The sequence below is a fragment of the Rattus norvegicus genome, chromosome 17 (assembly GCF_021556685.1).
Source record: "Rattus norvegicus strain SHRSP/BbbUtx chromosome 17, alternate assembly SHRSP_T2T, whole genome shotgun sequence".
Classification (NCBI taxonomy): domain Eukaryota; kingdom Metazoa; phylum Chordata; class Mammalia; order Rodentia; family Muridae; genus Rattus; species Rattus norvegicus.
Window position 1 is genome coordinate 18,558,653 of NC_141550.1, and position 22,609 is coordinate 18,581,261.

Here is a 22,609-nt window from a genome sequence, read left to right on the forward strand (position 1 = left end):
ACATACACACATGTACATGCATACACACATATATACACATACAGAGAGACACAGAGAGACACACATATACAGACTAACACTGACACACACACAGACATACACACACATGCACATGCACACATGTACATGCATATACACACACATAGACACACAGAGAGATACACACATATACAGACTCTGACACTGACACACACAGAGACATACACACTGCATGCACACACACATGCATGCACACGCATACAGAGATACACACACATACACAGACTAACACTGATACACACACACACACACACACACACACACAGCAATGACAGTCAGCAAACAGTTCTGTGCCTCTGGTTCAGCCTGACTAATCTTTCCCTCTTTGCCTCTGAGGGGGTACTGCTAACAGCTCGTTTGAGAGTCAGACAGGAAACCCTCCTTCTGCCCACATCCTTACAGGCAGGAAAAGGTTTCTACCTCAGAGAGATGCCCTTAAACTCCACACAGAGGTCAAGATAACCTCTGGTCACAGACAAGAAGTGAGTGGAGCTAGGTCCTCAGGACACCATTATGTACACTACCAGCCTCAATGCCACCATGTCCAGCACAGCAGAGAGAAATCCAACATCATCCCCCAGTCCCATGCTCAGTAAAGCTATGGCACACTTTTGAGGACTGACTAGTTTTGGCACATGCTCCTAAAGGACACAGAGGACCGCCATCTTAGAAGAGAGAGACCTCAGTCAGCCTCCTCCCTGTGCCTGGAGGAAGGACTGTCGACATGGGCCATGACCATTCTCCTGCCCACCGGTTTCTTCTTTTATCTCCATCACACTCTGCTGGGGATGATGCAGGAAGTAGACAGTGCCCAGTCAAGACTGACATTTCCAGTGTTGAGATCATAGATCATTTTCAGTGGCTCAGCTAATCCATGGCTCCTTTCCCAGGGAAAAATGCATGAGACACAAAACTGTAAATACTGTTTTAGAAGGCTGATTGACAGTTGAGATGGACAGTTTTATGTTAACCTGACACAAGCTAGAGTCATCTGAGGGAAGGGAGCCTCAATTTAGAAAATGCCTCTGTAAGATCAGGCTATAGGGAAGCCAGGAAGGCATTGCTTTAATTAGTGATTGATGTGGGGAGGGCCCACTGTGGGTGCCATCCTTGGTCTGATGGTCCTGGGTTCTATAAGAAAGCAAGCTGAGCAAGCTGGGAAAGCAAACCAGTAAATAACAACCCTCCATGGCCTCTGCATCAGCTTCTGCCTCCAAGTTTCTCTTCTGGGTTCCTGTCCTAGCTTCCTTCAGTGATGGACCACAATGCGGAAGTGTAAGCCAAATAAACCCTTTCTTTCCCAGCTTGCTTTTGGTCACGGTGTTTCATTACAGCGATATTAACCCTGACCATGACAACACTCTAGTTCAAATTTAAGAATTTTGCTGTGAAGAAAAAGAGAAAGAAATCCAGGAGGCATTACTGAGTGAACGTGTTCCTTTTATAACACCAAAACGAGAAAGTGGGACATATCAGTTTCTTGCTGAGATGTAACAGATTATCACAGACCTGGTACTTTGAAACCACACATCTTAATTATTTTATAACTCTGGGAGCCATAGCCTAATATGGTTCAGTGAGACCGTCTTTGCTCTGGAAACTGTAGGGAAGAATTTGTTTCCTTGTCTCTTCCAACTTTTAGAGGCTTCTCTATCTCTTTAGTGATTCCAACCTCCACTTTCAATATACCTCCTTCTCTTTCTCTAACCACCTTGTATCCCTTGTATAAGAATGGTTGGGATTACACTGCACACAGTCTACACATGGATAGTCTAAGATTTCAGAGCCCTTAACTAATCACATCTGCAAAGGTCCTTCTGTCCTGTAAGGCACCATATTCATGTTGCTGGAGAATAAGGAGTGGATGTCTGTTACTGCTCAGAGCTCTCTGGAGGAAGAGAATTGATAGGGTGATGAATTGTTAAAGGCTATTTATTAGATTGCTTTATATAGAAATGGAACCTAACAGAGGTCCTGCAGACTGTGCTAACCATGTTCCGTACCATCTGGAGAATAATCTAGAATGGCATGCTTTCTGTTTTGGATGAGTGAGTTCCCTGAGTACATAGTCAGCAAAAGTCACAGAATGGGTAAAGCATAGCAGCTAGAAGCCGAGAGGCAGAGAGCATTTCAAACCAAGTGCTCCCAACATGCATCGGTGATGGTTGAAGCAGTCCAACTGAGAGAACAGGCAAAGGTTACCATCAAATCGGGGTGGGGATAGAGCAGAAGTTCACCGGGGAAGCCCCGCTGAGGAGCTTAGCAGAGCAGCATCATCCCCCACCCCCCCCCCCCCGCCCTCACCTTCGTAAGGCATGCTAGGAAAAGAACGAATGGCAGCAAATAGATGACATCATCAGACCAGGCACCAGCGTCATCCAGCAGAAACCAACTGGGTAGTGGAGTGGTTGAGCCCCTAGGTTGAGGTTCCCGATTGAGTCTACCCCACCCCCTGCCCCTGCACCTGCAATGCATGTACACACACACACACACACACACACACACACACACACACACACGAGAGGGGGGGGGAGGAGTCCTGCGGCTGAACTTGTAAGTTTCCACACTCAGTACTGATGTCTTCACATTTATGGAATAAACAACCATCATCTAGGTTGGGAATTGTTCACCTTCTCCTTGTTCTCAGATCTACATAATGTTAATACTTTTAGTGGTATTCTGTTTTCCTTTCTTATTACAGTTAGGAGGCCAGCCTGTCCCCGAGACAGGGACTTTGGCAGAGACAATGGAGGGCCCCTTTACTCCTCAAAAGTGCTTTCAACAAGCCTAACAGTACATGACAATTTACTGATATAATGTACCTTACAGAGAGAAGAGACAAGACTTCAAAGGAGAACAGCTGGCTAAAAATTGGTAGTGACTATTTGATTGACACGTCTTCCCAGCTCCTATGTCTACAGAAGAGTTGTCAAGTGTGAGGCGAGTGTCAGAGAAAGTAAGACACGGCACCTCTGTGCCTCAGAGGAGAACCGTAGTCTTTCAATCCAAAGAGGGACAGTTCCGCGAGGTCCCTGTATCTCGAAAGCGACCGTTAAGACTGGATAATTGATACTTCAAATGATCTAACAGGATTAAAGCGAGGCTCAAGCAAACGCCAGTCAAAATATATCCGAGGCTGGAGAGGCGGCTCAGTGCTTAAGAATGTATAGTTCTCCTGAAGAGGGCCCACACCCAGTTCCCAGCACTCATAGTGGGCAACGCACAACCGCTTGTAACTCCATATCCAGGGATTCTGATGCCCTCTCCTGGCTCCCATGGGCACTGCATACACAGGCCCTCACATATACAGTTTATTTTTTTAATTTGCATAATTCTCCCCCACAACTTTCTGGATACATAGAAGCCATCTAAAATCCTAAATTATCCAGAAGATTTTCTCATCTATGTCTTCTGAATGAAAATATCCATGCAGGTATGTGGATGCTTAGCAAAATAAATGAACACAGGCGGGCCTCCATGTATTAGGACTTTAAATTTCTTGAAACTTTTGTAGCTATTACAGACTGCTAAGTAACTACATTCTTAACGAGATTCACACTGGGCATGCTGTTTCGATATGAACTCAATATTTGAGGGAAAGGAAATTAAATCAGCCCTTGAGTTGTTGTTTTCTTTTTTTGATCCACACCAGATTGGTGCGTCTGGATCCTGTGATCAAGATAGAATGTCATTATCCTGGTTTTTAGTCTGTGACCTGTCAGAGCGGACGCTAGGGTTTGAATAGAATGGCAACACATGCTTCTGAGATGCCTAATTGTGGCAACACAGAAATGTTGAATAAGCTTCACAAGGAAAATGTTGTCAATTCGCTGCCGAAGCCTTCAGCGTTTTAAAAAAAAAAAAAAAAACCCGGCAGAAAATAGTCGGGCAAAGGCTGCTGTTTCTCTGATGTGCTCAGCAGGCAGATCCCTGTTCTTGGCTTTGCCTTGCTGCTGGTTTTGAACTGAAGCTGACAAACAGATGACTACCACATGTCACACACACACACACACACACACACACATGTACACTAGCACGCACACATACACACATGCATATGCATGCACACATACACACACATGTACACAAAAGCACACTTAGGCACACACATACAGACAGACACACATACATGTGCACATGCACTTATGCCTGCAAGTACACATGCACACTAGCACGCACACATACACACAAGCACACTTAGGCACACACATACATACAGACGCACATGCACTCATGCACACAAGCAAGCACACATACATGCATATGCATGCATGCATGCACACATAAATACATAAGCACACACAAGCACAATCTGGTACACACATACACGTACATGCATGCATACATGCACACATACACACATGAGCACACATAAGCACACTCAGGCACACACATACACACAGACATACACATGCAAGCGTGCGCGTGCGCGCACACACACACACACACGCACACACACACGCACACACACACACGCACACACACACACACACACACACACACACACACACACACACACACGAATACTAAACGGTAGGCTTCCTGTTTGGTAGAGGTTTGCTCCAAGGTACTGTTACTCCGAGCTCCTCCCTCCCCTTTAAGTGCAAAGCCCTCCAGGGGAGTTTTGTGTACTATAAACAAGATCTCTGTAGGATCAGATAATAGGGTCTTTGCGGAAGTAATACAAAGTAGACAGGGAGCAGGAAGCCAGCATGCTAATGCTGATGAGAAATTATTCAACAGAGACTTGTATTTACAGAGGCTCACAATATTAAAATGCCACTCTCAGCTGCCATTTCCTCCAAAGATTTAAACCAAAACTGACTTAATTCTCAAGACGCAATGTCTAGACACAGAACTTACTGTCTTTCCCACAGATACTCATCTATAATATCTGTACACTTTAACTGAACATGTTTGAATGTAACACTGGGGTGAAGAATGAGGACATGATCAAGGCTTGTTTTATTTTGGTAATCAAGGAAGTCCTCGCTTGAAAAGACGTCTACTTAAAAAGGCGAAACAGAGTAGAGGAGATATCCCAGAATAAGGATCTGAGTTCAGGCCTCAGGACCCACATAAATAAATGTGGTGGCACACACATGTTTCTAGTATTAGCACTGGTGGCAGGGACTTGCTGAGCACCCAGCCAAGCTGATCAGACATCCCAGGCCATTGAGAGAGTTGATCTTATAACAGAAGAGGACAGTGAAGGACCCTCGCCAGCCAGCCCTGGAATGCTACACAGGGCTCTGGCAGGCCTTGCCCTTCTTCCCATTCCCTCTGCCTTGCTAAAAATAGTTTGGTTACATTTCTAAAGCGAGCCACCAAGGTCCATTCCCTTATTTGGCTACTTCCTCTTCCTGAGGCTGACTACCAAGATCCAGCTATCAAAGTATTGAAGTCCAGCAATCAAAAGCCCCCCCCCCCTTTGGCTCACCTAATTAACAGGTCCAATCAAAATTAAACACCCCATCCTCACATGGGTTTCTTCTTTTACTTTTATAAACTGCCATTTGCCTATGGGCCAAGTCTGCCTCCTCTCTATCCAGAGACAGTCCTTTGTGTCCCCCTCCTCCCCTGGGACAAATACCCTTTCCTCCTCTCCCTTGTTCCATTCCTCTTCCCCCTGTCCTCTATCTCCTGTCTTTTTTCTTATCTCTACCTTTTGCACCTTTGGGACAAAAAAGTCTTCTTCATGCTGAGAATTTGGTCTTGGGGTGTCTTGGGCCATAATTGTCCATTCAGACAAGAGAAGCCAAGGTTGACCTCTGGACTCTATGTCCACTTCCTTACCCATGTGTACCTTCACATGGGTGAATGTGAATGCATACAAATAAAAAAGAATGACAAACGCTTAGATAGCCCAGTGCGACACACACAGGGAGATGCTCACACAGGGAGATGCTCTTTTCAGTAGTGAGGTGGTAGGATGAAACTGTTGAATAATGAAAATGCATACATGTCAACAATGATAATTCTACGTGTTCTTTTCTGTATTAATGAGAGTTCTCTCTCTGTGTGTGGAGCATTGGAGAGACAGAGAAAGAGAGAGACAGAGACAGAAGAGACAGACAGAGAGAGGGCATCAACAAAACTGTATGATCAGAAAAGCTCTCATTTCAAAATGAAGTGGGAAAAACAAAGAAATTCTGAAATGAACAAACATGGAAATATTTTTCCAGGGACCAAACTAGTAAGAGTAGCTTGGCTTAACTTAGCTTCATACAAGAGGAAAACCGCTAAAGAAATTGCCACAGGTTAAAAGCAGGTGACACCAGAAACAATTTGAGTCCCCACCAATAAACAAAAGACCCTCAGCAAAGGTAATGACACAATTATAAAATAAACACAAAAATTCCACAGTTTGCCTTTGCTCTCTCCTCCGATAGAAAAGCAATTTCGTAGAGGAGTAATATGATGCATTGTTGAGCCTTCAACATCCTGGAATGCATTAGCTTTGCCAATAAGAGAATAAGAGGTGTGGGTAGGAACAAAGCTGCATTGAGCGAAGAAATTCTGCCAGATGGTAACTGGAAGCCGCAGGAACAAATTATAAATAAGAAGTTTAATACTGACGAGGTCGCAGCTACGTAATTGTTATCTTTCGATTTCCTTAACTTCTGTGGAGGTTACAGAATAATGTAAAGCGGTTGTTGTAACAATGTGTGTCTGACCCTGCGGCACTTACAGACATAATATGTACAATACTGATTCGTAAAGCATGAGGGAAGGAAAGAGAACGATATAGGAACCATGTCTGTGTAGCCCAGCGGAACTAAGTTAACATAAATCTCAAGCCGAGTTTGGAAAATTTAGACCCAAAGAGTAAACCCTGGAGTGTCCATTAGGAAACCATTAAGGAGTCTAGTGGAATCAAAATGCTACAAAACACCTACCTAGTGCATAAGGCACCAGTTAGGGAGAGTAGGGATGTGAACTATGAGCGATGTAAAGAGGCATATGAGGACATTAACTCAATTACAATGAGTTAAATTATCTTATCAAAAAATAGAGGTTGTTACAGAGCACGAAAACTACTGACTTTAACAACATGCAGTTTACAAAATGCATAACTTAAATTCAAAGATAAAAGAATTATAACTGAACTATGGAATAGGAACCAAAAGACATCTGTGTAAAATATAATAGGAGACAAAACGAAATCTAAATAAGACACAAAGAAAAACATTGGTAAAGGAGACAGTCTTTTAGCAAGATGGTGAACCCGTATGTACTTTACAACAGAGCCCTCCAAAATAGGAAAAAACATTGAGGGGAATTATCCTAGCTTCACATTTGTTGCCGTGATAAGATACCCTAACAGTAGCAATTTTAGGGGAGAAAAGTTTTATTCAGTTTATAATCCAGGTTCCAATCCATCACTGTGAGAAGGTTAAGGTAGGGACTTAAAGCAGTTAGTCATACCACAGTCAAGAGCAGGGAGAGGACAAATGCCAGCATGTTTCTTCATGCTCAGTCCCCTCTCTATACTTATACAGCCTGAGATCCCTGGCCTAGGGAATGTTATCGCCCAAGATGGTCTGGGTCTTTCCACATCAATGAACCTGAGTAATAAGACGATCTCCACAGACATACTCACTGACCATTCTACTCTAATAGTCCTTATTAAGATTTCCTTTCCAAGCGACCCTAGGTTATATTAAAACTAACCATCACAGTAAAGAGTAGTGTAAAATTCCACTATGATGAGAAAATGTCAATATCAGACCTTTGGGAATGAGTAGAACCCCACACAGATCAATAAGGAAAATAAAATATTTTATCAACAAGTGTGTGTGTGTGTGTGTGTGTGTGTGTGTGTGTGTACGTGCGCGCGCATGCATGTGTGTAATTACATAAGTAAACATCAGAATATACACGTCTCGAAAGTAAATATGATATTGGATGGTATACAGCGTATTTCAGCCACAAAACAATCGCAGTAAGCTTTAAAGGTTGAAATAACACAGTGTTGCTTCAACAGCAAGAGAATGAGACTAGATGTCAATAACAGATGAAAAAGTTCTGAAAAGGGAAAGTTAGAGAATGTCTTAAGATAAATAAAAGAGAAACGAAGACACAGAGTATTCTATTAATAGCTTGCAGCTGTAAGTAGCAAAAACTGCCTGTAGCTAAAAACTATATACATTTCTCTGCTCAGTAACCTAACTTTGTACTTTAAAGCAGTAGAGGGGGGGAAGGAAATAACAAGTTAAACAAAAAGCAACTAGAAAAAAGGAAATAATAGGAATTAGAGGAGAAAGTGGTGTATTCCTATAGAAAAACTGTGAGTAAAATAGAAAAAAAATCTATAGTGGATGTGAGTAAAAACTGGAGCTGGGTCTTTGGAAAGAAAAACAGAACTGACAAAGGGGGAAAAAAGAGAAAAAATGATCAGAATCGGAATTAAAAGTGGAACCATGATTATCAGAATAAAAAAACTTGTAAGATAATATTATATAAGATATATGGTTACATAAGATAACATCATGTAGTAAAATTTAGTAATTTATATCAAATGGGGAAAATAATCCAAAATAATACAAACCTTTGAAACTTAAGAAAACGAAGTCTTACAAGAGAAGTGATAATTCACAATCGCAAAGCTATCTACACCAAAATGTCTTCATGGGTTCTTTTTCCAAGTGCTCAAATAAAAGTTCACGTCAATCCACCACGAATAATTCTACAAACTAAGAGGGCAGGCAACACTTCCCAGCTGCCTATGAGACCAAATTGCCAACGACAAACAAGGATAGCACAAGAAAGAGCACAGTGTGTATGTGACTCAGGACTCACCAGTCCTCACCCAAATTCTAGCAAACCCAATCCAACAGGATATAAAGAGAGACTCACATTACAACCCAGCAGGATTTATGACAAAAACACAGGATGGGTTATGTGGTGGTTTGAATGAGAATGGCCCCTATTAGGCATGCATATTTGAATGTCTGGTTCCCAACTGTAGTACTGTTTGGGAAGGATTGGGAGGTGTGGCCTTGGTGGAGGAGGTGTGTCACTGGGGGTGGGTTTTGAGGCTTCAACTAAGTCTAGCTCCTTTCTGCCCCCTGCCTGCAGAGAAGGGTAAATCTCTCAGTTGCTGCTACAGAGTCATGCTGCCGGCTGCTTTACTCGTCACCGTGATGGTTATGTCTGAACCAGTAAGCAGGCCTCCAGTTAAATGCTTAGTTTTATAAGTTACCTTGGTCATGGTGTCTCTGGAAAATCATAGAACAGTCAGGTCAACAGATTATATTGCCCAAAACCAATGGTGATCATGAATGCCATTCAAATAAAATAATAGAAAACTAACACCATGCGTATTTCAGTAGAGATAACAAAAGCATTTGACAAAATGTAATACCTGTTTATAATGTAAAAACAAACGCAACATGATTTCTGGCCCATCGTATAAGGAGCTCTGGCCCTCACTCTCTGGTAAGGCAACTAAGATCTGAACAGGCTGACTAAGCTCCTGCTTATTGAACCTCTCAGAATGTCCTCTGTAAATGTGAAGCAAGTTTTATACAAATGAAAAAAAGAAAATGAAATCCAGTCCTTTCTGAGTAAGAACCACTATGAAGGACATTTAAGTATCCCCATGATTATGGGCACGTTTGTAGATATTAGCATATAATCATGCTGCTATTATGACTGAGTAGTAATTATTGATGATCAGTTTTGGGTGATTTGCTGTTTGCTTGGTTTCGTCATGTGAGCATAAAGAAATAAACATTGCACTTGGTCTTAACGTCTGTTCCCTTTACCTTACGTGAAATTTGAGCTTCCTTTGAAAGCCATTAAAATGGGGCTGGAGAGATGGCTCAGTGGTTAAGAGCACTGACTGCTCTTCCAGAGGTCCCGAGTTCAATTCCCAGCAACCACATGGTGGTTCACGACCCTCTTCTGGCATGCAGGTGTATATGCAGGTAGACCACTCATACATTAAAAACATACACAAATAAAAAATATTAAAAAACTTTGGCAATGTGAATGGGGTCATTACCTAGACTCTCCAACAATTCTTTCTACCCATAGGATGAGGACGGTCAGGAGTGACAAGTGACTGAGGCAGAGACTCTAGGCTGGGACACATACTCCCTAGTCCTCAATTTGACTGTAATATTTCTGCAGCTACCCACGCCTGCCATCGGGCTGTGCACATGTTAAGAATAAGGACTCTGTCCTACAAGGCTCTCTATCGGCCACATCTGTTGCTGTTGGGAGCACAGCTGGGCAGTGAAGGACTTGACAGATCACACCTGAAGTCCTATGCTCTTGGATACGTGGTATAGTTCATTAAATGAACGAATGAAGAACATTCAGAGCAGAAGTCTAAGACATGGCCTGTACTTCCGGGAGTTGAAAAATTGTCAGTGTGATGAAATTAGGTGTGTGCGTTTTGTGTGTGTGTGTGTGTGTGTGTGTGTGTGTGTGTGTGTGTGTGTGCTTCATTTATTGTTTTTATTTCCTTAATCAACATGAAATATATAAAAGAAACTCCTAGGAAGAAGAGGTGACTGGAGATGGAGGAAGCAAAGAACGTCCCAGATGATGAGTGATGGGAAATGCACGAAAAGGAAGGAACAGGGGAAAGGTAAGGATTCACATGAAAACTGCAGGAGGACAGAAAGTCAGAGAAACAACAGTACCAAGTGTAAAGGTCAGTGGAGCCATAGAAGGTGTCCTCAGAGCACACTGCAAAAGACTAGGACCTCTCTAGGCCTTTGAGCCAAGAGAATTAGGCTGGAGAGTTGACTCCGAGGTTAAGAGAACAGACTGCTCTTGCAGAGGACCTGAGCTAGGCTCCCAGCACACACATAGCCGATCTCGCCTGCCTGTAACTCCTGTTCTAGGAGCTTCAGTGCCCTCTTTTGGAGTGTGTGTGTGTGTGTGTGTGTGTGTGTGTGTGTGTGTGTGTGTGTGTGTGTGTGTGTGTGTGGAGAGAGAGAGAGAGAGAGAGAGAGAGAGAGAGAGAGAGAGAGAGAGAAAGAGAGAGAGAGACCCATGATGCTGTTAACAACTAGTCGCTCACTCAGAGATTGCTAGCCAGTGGTGACAATTTTGCTCACTCTGGTATGTCACATGTCCATGTCATTGTGACAAAATCCCCCTCGTAGTGCTGTGGAGGTGGCTCGGTGGAGGACAAATCTCTAACTGGGCAGATGTGTGAGGATGAGAGTTCAGATCCCCAGCAGTCAGGTGAAGACAGACAGGTATGGCATCCCTGTGGATCCGAGCTCTCAGGTCTGCACGCAGGAGACAGGTGCAGGGATTGCCAGGAAGCTGGCTAGCTGCAGAGACGACTGAGAACTCTGGGTCCAAGAGGAGACCCTGTCTCAGTGAACAACAGGGGGGCAACTGAGGAAGACATCTGATGTCAACTTCTAGCCTCCGTTTACATGTTCACACCTACATACACACCTGAATGTGCATCTAAACACACATGTCCAAACACTCGTGTGTTTGGGAGTCCTTTTGTCACCTGTATACACGGGCATGTGAGTGCGTGCCCACATATACACAGATATGCAGATGCCCACATACATCTGTACATATATGTGCACGGACATATGCACACACAGGTGCACAGGACATTCCTGCACATTTCTTCCTCACCTGTTAAGACTTTGTTCACTCAAAAATCTCTTCATTTAAAAATGTTTCACTGTATACAGGTCATTGGTTACTCTATTAAAAATAGGCAAAGAAAAGATCACTCACTCTCTTCACAGAACTGAGATTTTGATAAAAGGAGCCTTACACAGCAACCACGGCCACAGCAGCAGCTGCAGCAACAACCAAATTAATTACAAGAAAGGAAATCATTTAATAAGGTAATGGGCAGTCTATAATAAATTGCATTAAAAGGTCACAGGGAGGGCTGGAAAGGATCAGGACTCAGTTCTCAGCGCCCACGCGTTAGCCCACAACCATCTGTAACTCTGGTTCCAAGAGATCTGATGCCCTCTGCTGGCCTCCACAGGCACCCACGTGCACATGGTGCACAGACTTACAAAGCAGGAAAAACACCGATATACATAGAGTAAAAAATAGACATTTCTTTAGAAGACCAAGGAGGATGGAGTCACACAGATTAACAGAGAAGGCTTGGGTGACAGACTTCACACAGGTGGACCATGATGTCCTCAGATGTCCATTCCTTCTCTTCCCCATGCATTCAGACAACCCACATCCCCCCACCCCCCATATCTTTCGTCTACCACACGTGTCTATTCAGAATGGGAGCAGGCTTGTGGGTTAGGATTTTGAAGACATGGTCCACTCCAGTCAGATAAGGGCAGTAATGAGGCCTAAGAAGACAGTGAAGCTGCGAAGTAAATCCTCGAGTCTTTGCATCAAGAGAGTTACTTGCCCACTATGGTGGTCGCCATGAGGTAGCACATGAGGGTACCCTGGATTGCCATGAGAGATACAATGTTGGAGAGATCAGAAAATACTTCTCTGGGAAAACAGTCCTGATGAGGAGAAAAAAGAAAAAGACAGAGGTTAATCAAGCCATGGGCAGGATAAACCTGGGATGGAGAACTGTAAGAGTAAGAGCTGTAGGCCAGGAAAGGGTACAGTGTGTCAGGAAATGAGAATAAAAAGAATCTGCTGGAACCAGACAGAGCACACTACCGGACAAGAATGAAACGGGGTGGGGCTGGGGATTTAGCTCAGTGGTAGAGCGCTTACCTGGGAAGCGCAAGGCCCTGGGTTCGGTTCCCAGCTCCGAAAAAAAGAACCAAAAAAAAAAAAAAAAAAAAAAAAAAGAATGAAACGGGGTAGGTAGAAGAGGACCATAGATGCTGGTTAATTCTTAACTGCTATGGCCCCCAGGGAGCTACCCTCTCAGTCCTTCCTTTGTGAACACTACCAAGTCCAGGCTGGGGATCATTACTGAGCAGCCAGAATCACATGAGTCTATTGCTTACCTCTCTCCTGTCATCATTAGCTCTGTAGTTGTCGGTGGGACCCTGCTGCTGTGGCTTGAATGTGGGGTGTTCTCCTCAGGCTCATGAGTTTGAACACTTGGTCCCTGGATGGTGAAGTTGTCTGAGAAGACTGTGGAACTTTCAGGAGGAGGCGCTTGCTGGAGGAAATGAGACCATAGAGGTGGATCTCGAGGTCTATGGCTGGCCTGTTTTCATCTGCTGTCTCTTCTTCTATTGAGACAGGAGATGAGTCAGCTGCTTGCTCTGGCCACCCCTTAGAGCCACTTCCTCCCATCGCTTGCCTTCCCTGATGGACTGCATGCCTCAAAATGAATCCCACCTCCCCTAAGTCACTCTTGTCGGATACTTCGTTTCGACAACAAGAAAAGTCACTCTCACAGGTGCCCCCTGCACAGTAGGTTTCTGATTTTAAAACTATTTCTGTGTGCACACAAATTTGTAGATGTTTCTAGTGTCGACTGAGACATTTGAGGGTCTCTATGTCACAGTGGCTGGGACTGGCATGAAGATCATTGGGTTAGGGAGCGAAGGATTCTTGGAGACGACTCATCTCCCTAGGACTTTAATTGTTACCACTGTAAGGCGACCTCCTTTCAGAGCATCCCTTCATTCCCTACACCCACTTTTCTCCCAGATTCTTTCTAAGGATGACCCATTTCTCACTGAGATTCCTTCCAGATAACAGGTTGTGGGGAGCCTTCATTAAGGAGGGAAGTTTCTCCTTCAATGGAAATGACTTGAAACCGTGAAAAGACACAGTTTGAAGCGAAGGCCCCCTGCCAGTACGATGACCCAGTTAAGAACCAAAACAAAGAACAGATAAACCAGGGGAATACACATGGGTCCCCGCCACCCCCTCCTTCTAGCTTCTGCAGGTTACAGGGGCTTCTATGAAGTTTGAAAACATGATAAGCTAATTTCACTTCCCAGAATTGGAAGATGTCAGACTCTACCGGAAGGGTCTCCCCCAAAGAAGTCAAGGTGTGATCTTAGTCACTCTACTCATGTGGGGTTTTTAGTTCCTAGGTGGTAAAGGCAGACTTCCCCACTATGCCACATCCCACTCCACCATCCATGGTAGGAAACAAGCGTTGCTGGCTACTGTCATCCAAACAGCTCAGCGATGATTCCCCACCTACTAATGTGGGGATGAGTTAGGTGTTACAACTACAAGAAAGATGGACGCAGTATCAAGAGGAAAAGTGCCTTCAGGGAAGTGGTTTTTGTTTTTTGTTTTCAGCGTCTTCTGATGTATCCCCCAATGACTCTTGAGAATTAGTCCCTGTGACTTTGAGCCCATGGTAGCATGGTACTTTGCGATGGCAAAGTGTGTGGCAGACACGATATGTTGTCCACTTAAGACAGCCAAGATGCAGAGAAACCAGAAGGGTCATCATCCCTTGCAAACCACGTACCCAAGGACCCAACTTCCTTCCGAGAGCCTCACTCCTCAAAACGGTCCACCTTTCCTAAACCACCAAATTGGTGACGAAACCTTCCTACATGACCCTGGGAGGGACATTTCAGACCCAAACTATAGAAAATACCTCTTGAGGATTGAAATCACAGCTAAAAGCAAGCAGACAAGCATGACTTTTTTTTTAAGTCTCTTATTTCATCTTTTAAATTCTTGCAATTTTTTTTGTCGTGCTGAGGGCTCTATATTTGCATTAGAACAAAAACACCCTGTCTTCCAAATGTCTGAGCAACACTCTCAAGACAAACAATATCACGTTTATCTTGGGCCTTGGAAGAAAATAACTCTGACCCCCTGAAGAGCATCGGTGACCCTGGTGTGTGACGGCCACTCTTCACCAGCATGGGTGAGGTGGCAGAAAAGCAGATTCCTTGGCACCTGAGTGTCAGCCTTGGTTGATCCTACAAGGCTTTCAGAAATGCTGGAGAAGGGCAAGCAAAGGATTTAACATGGTGTCCTGGGCTGTGGCCATTGGCAGTTAAGTCAAAACTCACAGAGGTATCATGGCTCGTGATGGATGGGCAGGTAAGAGTGAATGGCATCATCTTAGAAGAGGGATCTTTAGTCGATGGGTGCCAGGTTCCTGTGAACCACGTTCATTTCATTTAGCCTCCTTTTTGCCCTCTGCACTCTAGATGAGAGGCGACCAACTCTGTCCTGGAATTCCTGGGTGTGAGAAACCACAGAGTAATTGTAGCCTTGGGATTTATTTCTCCCCCAATAAAATGTGGAGTTTTGTTGTTGTTCTTGCCCTAGCAAACTGTCATCTTCACTGCAAAAAGCTATGAGTAGCCCAATATTCTTACTTTCTTACTGTTGCAGTTAATAAGGCTAACCTTACGCCTACACAGTAGGGCTGTACACTATAGAAAAAAAAAAACTGAAGCCAGGAAGATGGGCTAGTGTTTCCTTCTCTTCCTTGTTTTTCAGAGGGAAGGGACAGGATCAAAGGGGGGTTAGGGAGAGGAGACACATGAATTGAGAAGATCCATGTCCTACTGGGAATTAAACCCTGGCCTGAGGATCAACATGTTTTCCCTTCAGGTGTGGTCAGATAGCTCAGAGTCCAATAAAGATGTTTCTCCGTCCTCCAAATCGCATACATTTGCACTTTTGCTAATTCCTTTGCTAAGCCCATTACTAGGGGCTTTTTTTTTTTTTTGATGTTTCGTTGAGTGCTTGTGATTACAGTATATTTAACTACTGATATATCTTTCCATACATAAATTCAATATCCACAATTCTACTTCCTGGAGAATTGTCATTATCTTAAGACAACTCATTTCATTCTTACAGTGAATCGGAGATGTCAGGTAGGTATAAATGTAGCACTCAGGGGGCTGGAGAGATGGTTCAGTGATAAAGAGCACTGTCCCTCCAGAGGTCTGAGTTCAACTCCCAGCTACCACCTAGTGACTCACAACCATCTGTACTGGGATCTGATGCCCTCTTCATATACACGAAATAAATAGATCTCTTCAAACCATAAGTGTAGCCCTCTTGATTGTTCAAGGCGAAGGTAGCTTAAATACATTCTCTATTTCAACTTGTAAGGCAGTGGGCAGAACTGACAAGCCCAATGATATTTTTACTGTATTTTTATTTCTTCTTTGAGGATGTCATACATGTAGACGGTATGATTTTGATCATATCCACCTCCTGCTCCCTCCTACGTCTCCACCCAAGCCCCTCCTACTAACAGCCTCCTCCCCTGCTGGCGCAGCATCCTGTCCTTGGTTGGTTTTTTTTTTTTTCAACCCACCGAGTCCAATTAGCGCTACTTGTACTTGCACAAGTGTGGGGTCATCCACTGGAACACAGACTCCCTACCAGGAGTGAAAACCCATACTCCCTCCCTCAGCAGCCATCAGTTGCCAATAGCGCCATCGCGAATGGCGGGCTAAACTGAGTACTCCATCCTTCCATTTCTCCTTCTATTGGATTTTCCTGCCAATATTTTTATCTTAAGATCTGACAACCTGTCAACTCGTCGTCCCATGTTTCGGGCCATTTCTTCTCCGGAAGGCACCAGGAAGGGCTTTCTCTCTATACTCACAGGTGCTGATGAGAATGTGTCTGCCTGTGAAATGTGATCCTTTTGTGTCATAGAATAATGGCAAAGGTGCTTTTCATGTCTCAGTGGGATCACATCAGTACCCCCCACCCCCGACCCTGAGTCCTAACACTCAGTGCCTCACTATTTTGGCCTTACTTTAAATATGGAAAAGCAGAAGCGCCTGCAGGTTATAGAATTGTAGTGAGCGGTGCAAAGCCATTACCAGTCGAAAATGTTATTCACTAGAAAGGCTTCCAAAAAAGCCTGACAGAATACCAATGTTCCAGGAAAGCCTGCTTCATTTCAAACACCATTTGCTTTGTAATTCCTTAACAATAGTATCCATTTCTGTGGTTTTTGTAGCAGAAGATAGATGTATAATACACTGGGTCATGTAATATAATCCTGACAAATGCTAGAATAAAATCAATACATGAAAACATTAGCTTGGCCGTATTGGTGTGGAATGCTATTTGTGCTATTTCTGGCTTAATTTGTACATCGAGAGAATATTTTATACTCATATTTTATCCTGCCTTTCTTGAATGCAACTTAGACATAAACTTAGTCTATTCCCTGTGTAATTATAACCTAAGTCAAGATGGCTGACCCTTAAACTCAGTGTAGGGTTTACGGGGAAACAAGTAGACCTTAAGAAATGACTTCTATAACTCTGACTCCTTTGCCAGTGGGGATGAAGAGGAAGGAGGAGGGGGAAGAAGAAGTGGAGGATGAAAAGGAAGTGGATGAAGAGGAGGAGGTGAAGGAACAGGAGGTAGGGGCAGACAGAGGACGGGAAGGAGCATCGTTAGTTGACAGCCAGTATTGACTTCTAAATACAGCTTTCAGGATTCACTTCATGAACTTTTTTTCTCACAAGAACACATCAGAGACTTTCTCTCAGCAATATGGCATCCAGTGACCAGGTCTGGGCTCATGATAGCCAAATGAACAGGTATAAAGGGGATTAAAGGAAGGCAGAAGGGAGGCGGAATTTCTTGGGCATTCTCTTTATTCTGGGCATAGCTTCCATCTATTTCACATATACTATGTAGTCATCCCTTGGTTTCCGGGAGGGATTGGTTCTAGAGTCTCGCCAACAAATGCCAAAACCCCCGGCTGTCTAAGTCCTTTTGGCAAATCGCAGACTGCTTGCTTATCACCTTCCCACGTCATCCTATTTATTCTAAACCATCTCTAGAAGACTTGCCACATCCACTACAGTGTAATGCCTTGGAAATAGCTGCCATCTATGTTTTTAGGGCAGAATGACGAAATCGAGAAGAAAATCTATATATACTCAGTATAGAAGCAATATCCTCAGTTATTTTCAGTCTATGAGTGTTTGAATTCAGGAGTTCAAACCTGATGACGTAGACATAGGGCCATTGGCACATTCGAGCTAGCTGTGTTCCTTTGATGTGACCAGCAGTGACAAGAGCTCAAGAGGAAACGATGCCAGCTACTCACACAGAGCCAGAATACTCAGCACTGGGCATTCCTGAATGCTAAGAGCCCCTCCAAGAGCCATGGATACTCTACAGCTCAAAGAGTTCCCAACGGTCTGCATTGATTTTAGGGATAGGGAAAGGAGAGTTCTTAGCATAGTCTCCATGTTATCTGGTTATCTTAGGCAGAGGAAATACAACGAAGGAAGGTGGAGAATCACTTCTTATTCTGGAAGTTGAGACAAGAGAACTTAAGTTTGAGATGAATCTGGGCTAGCCAATAAGTTCTAGGCAAACCTGGGCTACATAGAAAGACTGTTTCAAAAGTGAGCACTCGTAATTCAGTACCTGGGAGACATGATCAAATGCATGCTCTTTCTAGAGAAGATGCAAATGACAGATCAAAGAAATTATTCTTCCCAAGGCCAATGTGATGAATTAATGATTTATTCTACACGTCTTACTTTGCGCTTCAAGAGTTGGGGGTGGGGTGAGGGAGGGCTACACCTGTCTGTGTTCAGGTAGATCATCTTCCTATTTCTTCTACTCAAACCAAGAAACCCCAATAATTTCAGTCGGGGCTCATGCACACAGCATCAGGACCAGCCTAAATACTCTGTCCCCAGACCCATGCATTGGATGGTTTAGCTGCTCTGGAAGGAGTAGCCCCAAGGCATCAGGAACCTTGTCTTAATGTCCCATCCCTGGTGACGAGGACGATGCCAGGCAAGCGAGTGCTGTCTGCAGTCCTGCTGAATTTCATTTACTCTTAAAAGCAGCATGAAATTGGAGAGAAGCCAAGTAGATTTCCCACTGACAGGTAGATAAGGACTAGCACAGACAGTGCTGGAAATCAAGTGTCTCAAAATGGACGTGGGCTCCGCGTTACAGTGAATCGTCTTTGATCAACCATGACTTGCACTTCAGCTTGCTAGTGACCTAGTCATGAATTAGTGGGGTACACCTCTGGGGATGTCTGTGACAGTGTTTCTAGAGACGGAATGTGAGGACTCTGATAGAATGAGTGGGTTACTTACTCATCGTCATCACTAGGGGTGGTGTTGAGAGGCTGGACGTTTAGGCCTTGTTAGAGGAAGGAAGTCCTTAGAAAGACGTCCTTGGGAATATGGCTTCCCTCATCTCGTTCTACTTCTCCTTTTCCTCCACAGTCTGACTTCCGTGACCTGAACCCCTCTGACCCCTATCCATGATGGATTAAACCCTCTGAAACTGTATGCCAAAATAAACCGCTCTTCCTTTTAAGTGTCCAGCCAGCTATTTGGTCAGCGCTACATATGGATAACTAAGGCAGACCCCTAGAATCACAGTTTGCAGGAAAGAAGGAATTGTAGAGATAAGATGCTTTTAATTGCAAATGATGGAGAACCTTGCCAAGTAAGTAAGTGAGTAAGGAGTTTCATTAGCTCACATAAATGAAAGGCTAGATGTACTGTCTTCATGGCATAGTGAGTGCTCATATGATGGCAAACAACAACAGCAGCAGCAACAACAGCAAAACAGAAGCAGCAGCAACAACAGCAGCAACAATAGCAACAACAGCAGCAGCAGTAGCAGCAACAACAACAGCAGCAACAACAGCAGCAACAGCAGCAGCAACAACAACAGCAACAACAGCAGCAGCAACAACAGCAGCAACAACAGCAGCAACAGCAGCAGCAACAACAGCAGCAACAGTAGCAACAACAACAACAGCAGCAGCAGCAACAACAACAACAGCAGCAACAGCAGCAGCAGCAACAACAGCAGCAGCAACAACAGCAACAACAGCAGCAGCAGCAACAACAGCAGCAGCAGCAGCAACAACAACAGCAGCAATGACAGCAGTAGCAGCAACAACAGCAGCAGCAACAACAGCAGCAGCAGCAACAACAGCAGCAGCAACAACAGCAGCAGCAACAACAGCAGCAACAACAGCAGCAGCAACAGCAGCAGCAACAACAGCAGCAGCAGCAACAACAGCAGCAGCAGCAGCAGCAGCAACGACAGCAGTAGCAGCAACAACAGCAGCAACAGCAGCAGCAACAACAGCAGCAACAAAAGCAGCAGCAACAACAGCAGCAGCAGCAACAACAGCAGCAGCAGCAGCAGCAACAACAACAACAGCAACAAAAGGCTGAGAACAGGACTATCACTAGTGAACTACTTCTGCCAGCCAGAAGCCAGCTTATAACGGTTTTAAATTCTCCCACAGTGTATACAATCTGTGGAACAAGTGCTCAAATTATGAACCCATGGATGGCCTTCTTGCCAAAGCAAAAAATTAGGTAAAGTGCTCTATATGACGTGTCTCTGCCTTAGTTAATTCTCTCATGGTGTCAGTTAGGATTTCCGTTGCTGTGAAAAGACACCGCGACCAAGGCAACTCTTACAAAAGACAGCATTTAATTGGGGCTGGCTTGCAGTTTCAGAGGTCTAGACCATCATCATGTGGCAGGAAACAAGGCAGTGTGCAGACAGACATGGTGCTGGAGGAACCAAGAGTTCTACATCTTGATCTGAAGGCAGCCAGGAGGAGGCTGTGAATCGCACTGGACCGACTTGAGCATGGATATGAGACCTCAAAGCCCCACCTCCACAGTGATACATTTCCTCTAACAAGTCTATACCTCCTCCAAAAAGGCCATACCTTTTAATAGTGGCCTCTTCCTGTGGGCCAAGCACATTTAAACCACAACACATGGCTATAAAATGCTCCAACAAAAGCAGCTTCTGGGAGAAAGCTTATTTTAGCTCACAGTTCAAGGGTTCAGTTGCACATGGAGGGGAAGTCGAGGCAGCAGGCAGCTGCTCACATTGCATTCACAACTGGAAAACTAAGAACAATAAATTCATGCTTCTACTCAGCCACCTTTCCTCCACTATGCAATCCAGGACCGAACCCAGGACCTGGTACAAGTCATGGTGAACAAACCTACCCACCTAAACCAATATAACCAAGATAACCTCCTACAGACATACCCATTTCCCAGGTGATTCTAGTTCTCAAGTTGACACCTGAAATTAACTATCACAAGTCACTGGTCTTTCTTATGTGAGTCCATGGCTCTACCCTCTTTCCTGTTCGTCATCCTTAAGTTGATAGTGAAAAGTGACAGTGTTACTGGGCCTCCCATCTGTACTCTAAACAGTCCGAAACAAGAAAGGACTATCTGCTGCCATTCTCCATTAAGGACAAGGAAACACCTGAGGCCATCAACATTCCCTTTGATATCATGGGCTTACCTGGGTCATGAACCCCCTTCCTATCCAATATCCCCATCCTACTGAGTGCTGATCATGAATGGAATTACAATCACACACACACACACACACACACACACACACACATACACACACACACACACCACACACCATTACACACACACATCATTACATACACACACACCACACCATTACACACACACACACACACACATACACACACACACACCACACACCATCACACACACACATCATTACATACACACACACACCACACCATTACGCACACACACACACACACACACACACACACACACACAGAGGAGGGTATGTGTGAGTTCTATGCATGTGCTATGCCATTTATATAGTGGACTCAAGCATCACGTTTCATAGTCATGGACATCTTGAAGTGTACTGAGGGATGACTGAACTTTTTAGCTGAAGGACCACCACGATAAAAAAAAAAGCATAACAAAGTCACTTTGTTACATTGCTAGACCAGTTTCAAATTCCCCCAAACACTTCAGACTGGTAGCTAAATGTCTTGACTTCTACTTCAAGTCAAAGAAAATGCTGCCGGTTTTGTCGACAGCAAAGAAAATGCCGTTAACTATTTTGCAGGCAGTTTGTGTGTTCAACTCTCAGTGCCTCTTACGAATGCATCATGAGTCAAGCTATACTTGGCATATCTGTGAAAGAGTGCGTGAAGCTTTCATGCGGAACAAAAAAAACAATAGCACCCATATTCGTGGATGGTGATATTCTGGGAGAACCATATGTGACTAGTGTATCTTCAAAATATTTTATTCTGTTGATATGTGTAGGGCTTGACAATGCTGTTTCCTCGGCCTCTGGTGTTCAAGGAGGCTACAGAGCTGGCAGCCTAGATTGTCCTTATTTTCATATTCATAGGCGAAAGTTACATCAGAGACACTCTTCCAGCGTAACGTGGTAACAGTGGCTTTAAGAGCCACAATACACGCCCTTAGAAAGACATTATTTTGGTTTTGTTTTACATGTTTTGCCTGCGTGTGCGCCTCGTACCCTGTGCATTGTCTGATGCCCACGGAGGACAGAAGAGGGAATCAGATCCCCAGAACTGGATTTCCAGATGATTCTGAACCTCATATGGTTGCTGGGAACCAAACCCAGATCTTGGCAAGAGCAATGACTATTTTTAACTGCTGATCCATCTTTCCAGCTCCAGAGTCTTGGTTCTTAGGGTTACAAAGCTTTGGTCTCTAAAAGGAGTTCCTAATGGGTTATAAGGCAAAGTTCGACTCGTGCTTAGCTGGTGAATTTTTTTAAAGGCACAAGTGCTTTATGGCATAAGTGTTTTAACAGAACCAAATAGGGTTTGTTAGCATCTAGGCTTACAGTATATCAACAGGAAGGTGGTGTCCAG